A 6,450-nucleotide genomic window follows, 5' to 3' on the forward strand; every position below is an offset into this window, starting at 1 on the left:
GATGCTGAAGCTTTCGGATGGTAGAAATCAGCTGTCACTCTAGCTGTTCAGCTTCCGTCATGGAATGTAGTATGATTCAACCGGTGGAAGTTGAAAACTCATCGATGAAAATGCTCACAGCTTATTATAGTGAAAACATTTCCCTTTCGGTACTTTTATTTGGAAAATATTCTCCAAGAATAATGGACTTCAGTTTCATTTGGGGGCCATTTGACATGGATTCTGCATTGCTTTCTAAACTTACTATAGTTTTTCTGTTTGAATTCGAGACAGTGTCTCTGTGTAGCCCCACATTGGCCTAGAACTTACTCTGTAGCCCAGGCTGGCCTTGAACTTGTGTCAGTCTCCTGCCTCAGCCTCCTGAGTGCTGGGATGTCAAGTATGAGCCCCCAGTCCAGCTGAGTGTGAGACTGAGTCTAACAAACTGCGTTCCTGGGAGACAGGACAATAATCTCTATAGTTGGTAGGCAAGAGAGGCTGGGGGTGGATCATGATGTGGGGGTCTGTAACCCCCACATCAGCTCACCAAAGGAAGTGTTACACCAGCTACCATCTACATTTATTTCAGTTCTAATGAAGAGGTTGTATTAGTTACTTTTCTCTTGTTGTGATAGAAACTTCATGGCCAAGGTAGCTTGTGACAGAAAGCGTTTAATTGGGCCTGTGGTTTCAGAGAGTTGGAGCTGCCGCTGATCTTCCCCCTACCTGTGGGTGCCCCTGGGATTCAGGACCTGTTTCTACATACAGCCTCTATATCATTTACTCCAAGGGATTTCTAAGTGGGAACCATTGGGTGAATACTGGGAAGTCCAAAGGTAGGTAAACCAGAGAGCCTGTCAGCCTAGAATTCAAATTAGCATGTAGTTCCTGATCACTCTTGAAATGGCTGGGGACAAGGTCCAGATGGAGCTTGTGGGGCAGGCAGTAAACTGCACAGGCATTGTAAAAGTTGTGGACGTTGGGAAATCGGCAGCCCCATAGTCTCCTTGAACACCCATCCCAAAGGCCTTGTCTTGAATCAAGTCTCTCCTGGTCCTTCTGAGTGGCTCCCTCCAGATCTCAGTTTATCCTCTTGGTCATGGACTGACTGTCTACCTATGCACGGCAGCTGTGTCTGTTTACACCCATAGTAGGAAGGAATGACATTCTCCTGGTATGGGTTCATCAATGCCTGGGTGCCAGCCAGCACGTGGGGAGTGGTTCCTGAGGATTGAAATAAATTGTATCTAGTTTATTGTGTTTGATTTTGGTACCATTCTTAGGGGAAGAACACATTCTGATGAGCTAAGTTACCTTTGTAGATTGAGAGGCAAGCAGAAAAACTTTTTGTTTTTTAGTCTCCTGTAGCCCAGGCTGGCCTTGACCTCAAGCCTCGACTTCTCCATTGCTTGGACCGTAGGCTTGTATCACCACACTGGGAAAAATCCTCTTCTTTGTGTCTCACTGCTAAAAAACCTATCTGAAATGTCAGCACTCCTTTCCAAAGAGTAGTCTCGTTTTTTAAGAAGGCCATTAAGGATAGCAATAACATTTTTAAACTAGAGGAGGCTGAGTACGTGGTTCTCCGTGTGGCCTGTGGGCCAGGCACATCTGCACTAATGTTAGAAGTTAAGGTGGGGTGGGAAACGTGAACGTAAAGGATACGCTGACGGTTGCCCAGATGATGCACAGGTGCACCGGGAGTGACCTCATGGTCTGGGGGCAGCCTTGTGTAGACCCCACATGATGGTAGAGTGCAGTCAGTGCAGCGGACATAGGTGGGCGGAAATCCAGAACACACTTCGTATTGTCCTCTGCAGTGTCTTCTTCCTGAAAGTTGATTAAAGAAAAACTTTAGTCGGGGTTTCTTGAGCAGGCAGTTCTGCTTTTCGCAATACTGCAGTTATAAACATCCCTCCAGGAAAGATAACACCCTATAAAAGCAGTTGGGGGAGGGGCTGGCATGATGGCTCAGTGGTTAAGATCTCTTGCTATTCTTACAGAGGACCCAGGTTTGAGTTCCAGGACCAACTCCAGTTGTAAGGGATCTGGCACCCTCTTCTGGACTCCATGGGCACCAGGCATGCACGTGGTCATGTGGTGCAGGTGAAACCCCAACATACATATAAATCTTGAAAAATAGTTTTGTGGATGTGTGTGTGCATGCTCGACTGTGTGTTTGTGTGCATTCCTGTGTGTGAGCCTGCAGAGGCAAGGCATCAATATTGGGTGTCTGCCTCTATTGCTTTCCTCCTGGGTTTTTTTTTTTTTTTTTTTTTTTTTTCCCCTTTAGACAGGGTATCTCAGAAAACCTGGTACTCAGTAATTCAGCTAGCTAGAATGGATGGCTGGCCAGCAAGTCCTGCGGATGTGAGGTTACAGGCATACGCTGCCATGCCCAGCTTGTGTGTGGGTGTGGAGGATTGGAACTCAGTTCTTCATGCGTAGGCAGCAAAGACTTTTTTCCTCCTGGGCCCTCTTCCCAGCCCCAAGGCAGGTCTGGGGAGATGGCGCAGTGTGTATCTTGCCTTGCAAACGCGAGGACCTGAGATTAGAACTCCAGAACCCACACAGAAAGCCAGATGCATACTTGTAGCTGTAACCCCAGTACCCCTGTGGGGAGATGGGAGACAGACAGGGAACTCCGTGGACGTGTGCGGCTTCCAGTGCGGCATACACAGTGGGGAAACAGAGAACCCCGTCTCAAAGCGGAAGGCTACAGCTGACACCCGAGGCTGTCCCCTGACTTCATATGCATGCCATGGGATGGGGACATTGGGATGAGCACCTAGAAAGTGTGTGCGTATGTTACACAGGTGTTTCAGGGCAGGGGTATTTTCTCATACCAGCAATGTCACACTTGGATGTTAACTTCCTTATTCAGGGCCTTGGCATCAAATACATCGGAGTGGACCAGTAACATGTGATTAAATAATGTAGACATCCATAATAGTTTAAAAATAATTATAGGCATCCGTAGTAGTTTAAAATTACAAATTTTGCACCAAGGCCGGCAAAATCAGCATGTGTGTGTAGTATACACCTGGGGACTGCCTCCTCAGAGGTCTCGGTGGTGAGGGGAAAATGCTATCGTCCCAGGGACAGAATCTAGTGTTTAATGAATACTTGTACTTTTACAAATTTAGACAGGAAAGATTTGGAGAGCCTGAGCTACTCAGACTGCCTCAGGAGGTTCTTGAACATCTTCCTCACAGTTCACTTCCTGGGGTAAGCCTTGGGGTGGGGACCTATCTGTGACTGCTGTTGCTGGAGGTGGTGAGAGCTAGGAGGTTTCTGGAAGACATGTGTGTGTGTGGGTGGTGCGTGTACTTATACGTGTATCTGTGTGCGTGGAGGTCAGAGGTCAATGTTAGGTGTTGTTTTCAGTTACTTCATCTTTTCAAATATTTAAAAATTACGTGGTGTGTGTATGTGTGTGTGTTTGCGTGAGTGCGTGCAGGCCAGAGAACGTGTCACAGACCAACAGAGCAGACTGGAGGATGAGAGCCCAGCAAGTGTGTGTGCTTGTACTTGATGTGAGAGAAAACCAGTGCCAGGTGGGTTGCTCCAAGAGCTGGCTGCTGACAGACCCAGAATTAGGGCTGAGGCTAAATTCTTTCCTCTGAGCCAATGAGATGCTTCAGCAGGTGAAGGCATTTGCGGTCATGCCGTCAGCCTGATTTCGATCCCCTGGACCCACATGGTGGAAGGCAAGAACCACCTCTCTTGCAGGTTGTCCTCTGACCTTCACACCTGAACTGTGGTGCATGCAACTGCACACACACAAAGTAAAGAAATAAAATGTAAGGAAAACAAACAAACAAAACTGCTGTTTTTAGCAGGGCAGGGTGGCTGACTCTTACCTCTAATCCCAGCACCAGGAGGCTAAGAAAGGGGAATGACAGCCAGTTTGAGGACAACCTGTGCTAAAGAGCGGAACATCTCAGCAAACCAAAAGGGCTGTTTCTAGTTAAAGAATTGGGTGTGTTCTTCACACCGAGTTCTAGAGGCAGAGCTCCTGAGCTAGAACATCAGAGACCAGTTTAAGCAATAATGTTTTTCTCCAGTGGTAATTTATTTGGTAATTGCCGTAGAATGTCTAGAGCACACTGCCCCAGAATCCGAGTCACTGTTTAATCTGAACCTCTGAATTGTGGCAATTTTGTACCAGTTACTCTGAGACTTGTCAGTGTGTGTGCCTGGCTCTGTACCAACAGGACCTACCTGCCAAAAAACACTTGCTACAATAGTTTGATCCAAACAATACTTCCGTTACTGAGCAACATGTCACCATCAAGGCTCCTAATTGACAGTGTGCTCTGAGTCAGAATGCAGACTGGGTTCCCGACAAGACACAGCAACACACTCCAAGTGCCTGGCGCCCACCCTCAGGACCCTTCCTGACCGCCCAGGCTGGAGGTGCTACTCTTTCCCGAGGAAGGATTTTCAGAGAGAAAAACACGCTTGGCCACTGTTTCTCCTGGCTCCCTGGGAACTCTGTTCTGTTTGGACATCTATCTGCTGCCGAGGCAAAGAAGGGCAGGAAGAATTCCCGTGTCTGTCTCACCAGTAGTCCAGCTGTTTGAAATGATGTCATTGAAAGCTGCCTAGCTGGTACCGTGAGGGGCAGTAACTGCACCAGGCCTTACCACCCTTGGAGTGAGGCAGGTCGGGGCTCACATTGCAGCAAATGCAGCAGAAGCCCGGACTGCTGGCCTGGGCAGGCCGTGAGAGCAATAAGGCTCGCAGCCAGGTTGGAGCAGGTCTTCTGGCCTATTTCCCACTCACCATTTGCCCAAACTCACAAGCTGTGCCAACTCGGTCACCTCTACAAAAACATATTCGAAAGCCCTGATCCACGAAATTGGAGTTACAGTCGGCTGTGGGCTGCTATGTGGGTGCTGGGAGCCAATCTGGATCCTCTACCAGAGCAGCCAGGGCTAAGTCATCTCTGCAGCCTGGGGGACCATGCCTTTAAAGCAGCGAGGACCTTAGGGGTAGGTTATCATAGAAGCCATCTACTACAGCAGACAAGTGACAAAGCGACATGAGGTCTGGGGGTCTGAAGCCCTATGAAGATATGCAGGGGGCATGGGAAGGGAGGAAGGGCAGAGTCAGTCTGTTTTGTTTCTCCAAGAGGGGACTGAAGGATGTGCAGGGGTGAAGGGCTTGAATCTCAATCATGCATGATCTATGACATGGAGAGCCCACCTGCAGGTCTGTGCCTCACAGGATGGTCGAGTCACAGAAGTAGAAGAGTGCGCCTCACCCTCCAGCTCTTCAGCAGGGACAGGAGGACACCTGCTCTCCTCTCCCAAATTTAGCAGTATCCAGGAGAAGTGGGAGGATCCTGCATCTGAGAACCTGGAGGTATCAGATCCTGCCCTGGATGAGACAGTGCCCAGAACCTTAGCTGTGGCACAGGATACTCTCCAAGGTGCTAATGTACCTGCTGCTGCAGGTGCTAGCCAAGCAGGTGGCTGGGAGCACTCAGACTTCACACGCACGCACGCACGCACGCACGCACGCGCACACACACACACACACACACACACACACACACACACACACGCACGCACGCACGCACACTCACTCACTCACAAATGCACCATGTATTTTCTTGGTTTGATTTAGTTCACTTTGATTTGGTTTTTGAGACCAGGTCTCATTATGCAGCCAAGGGTGGCTTGGAATTCACTACAGTGTTCAGACTAGCCTTGAACTAACAATCCTCCTGCCTCAGTGTCCTCCATGCTGGGGTTATGGGAGTGGACCACCACACCTAGACCCTGTGAGCACTTCAAACCAGCTTTTGTTCTCCAGCTACCAAGATAATGAGAAGAGGCCAAATTTGGATCCTTGAGGGATTCCAGTCCAGGCACAGAGATCAACCAGGCAGGGTCGGGAGGCTGTAAGGGGTCACAAGGCTAGAACAGTACGGGAAGGTGGAAGGACAGTGAACGTGGGCTCTGGGGAGCCCACGCAGCCTGGAGAGACAGGTCTGGTTTCCTGAGTCTGCACACCCAGGTAATGAGGCTGAGACGTGGTTGGCCAGGTGGATAAGGGGTTTCCATGGAAAACCGCAGTGGGACGTGGGTGGAGCTGGGCTGTGGAGAACTGGCAGGGGTCACACCCATCAATGCTAACAGAATGGAAAGCTGGCCGCAGGGTGTGCCCTGCCCACTGGACATGCTAGGTATTGTCAGAGTTCCACCCACTTCCTTTTGCTACTGCTCCTCCTCTTTTCCACCACAGCTAGCCAGACTTGGAGGGCTCTGTCTCTGCCGGTGCCCACCAGCCAATGGGAACCTTGCCGGAGTGCTCAGCCAGCCTCAGCTCTTACAGCAGCTCCTGCGAACCCAGCTCAGCACTCAAGGACTCCCAAGTGCCTTACTTCCTACGTCATTGTACCTGCTTTCTCCTGCCTCTCCTCCAGCTCCAGCACCAACCCAGCTTCACTTTGCATCTCTG

Source organism: Peromyscus leucopus, chromosome 12 (genome assembly GCF_004664715.2).
Source record: "Peromyscus leucopus breed LL Stock chromosome 12, UCI_PerLeu_2.1, whole genome shotgun sequence".
In the NCBI taxonomy this organism is placed as follows: Eukaryota; Metazoa; Chordata; class Mammalia; order Rodentia; family Cricetidae; genus Peromyscus; species Peromyscus leucopus.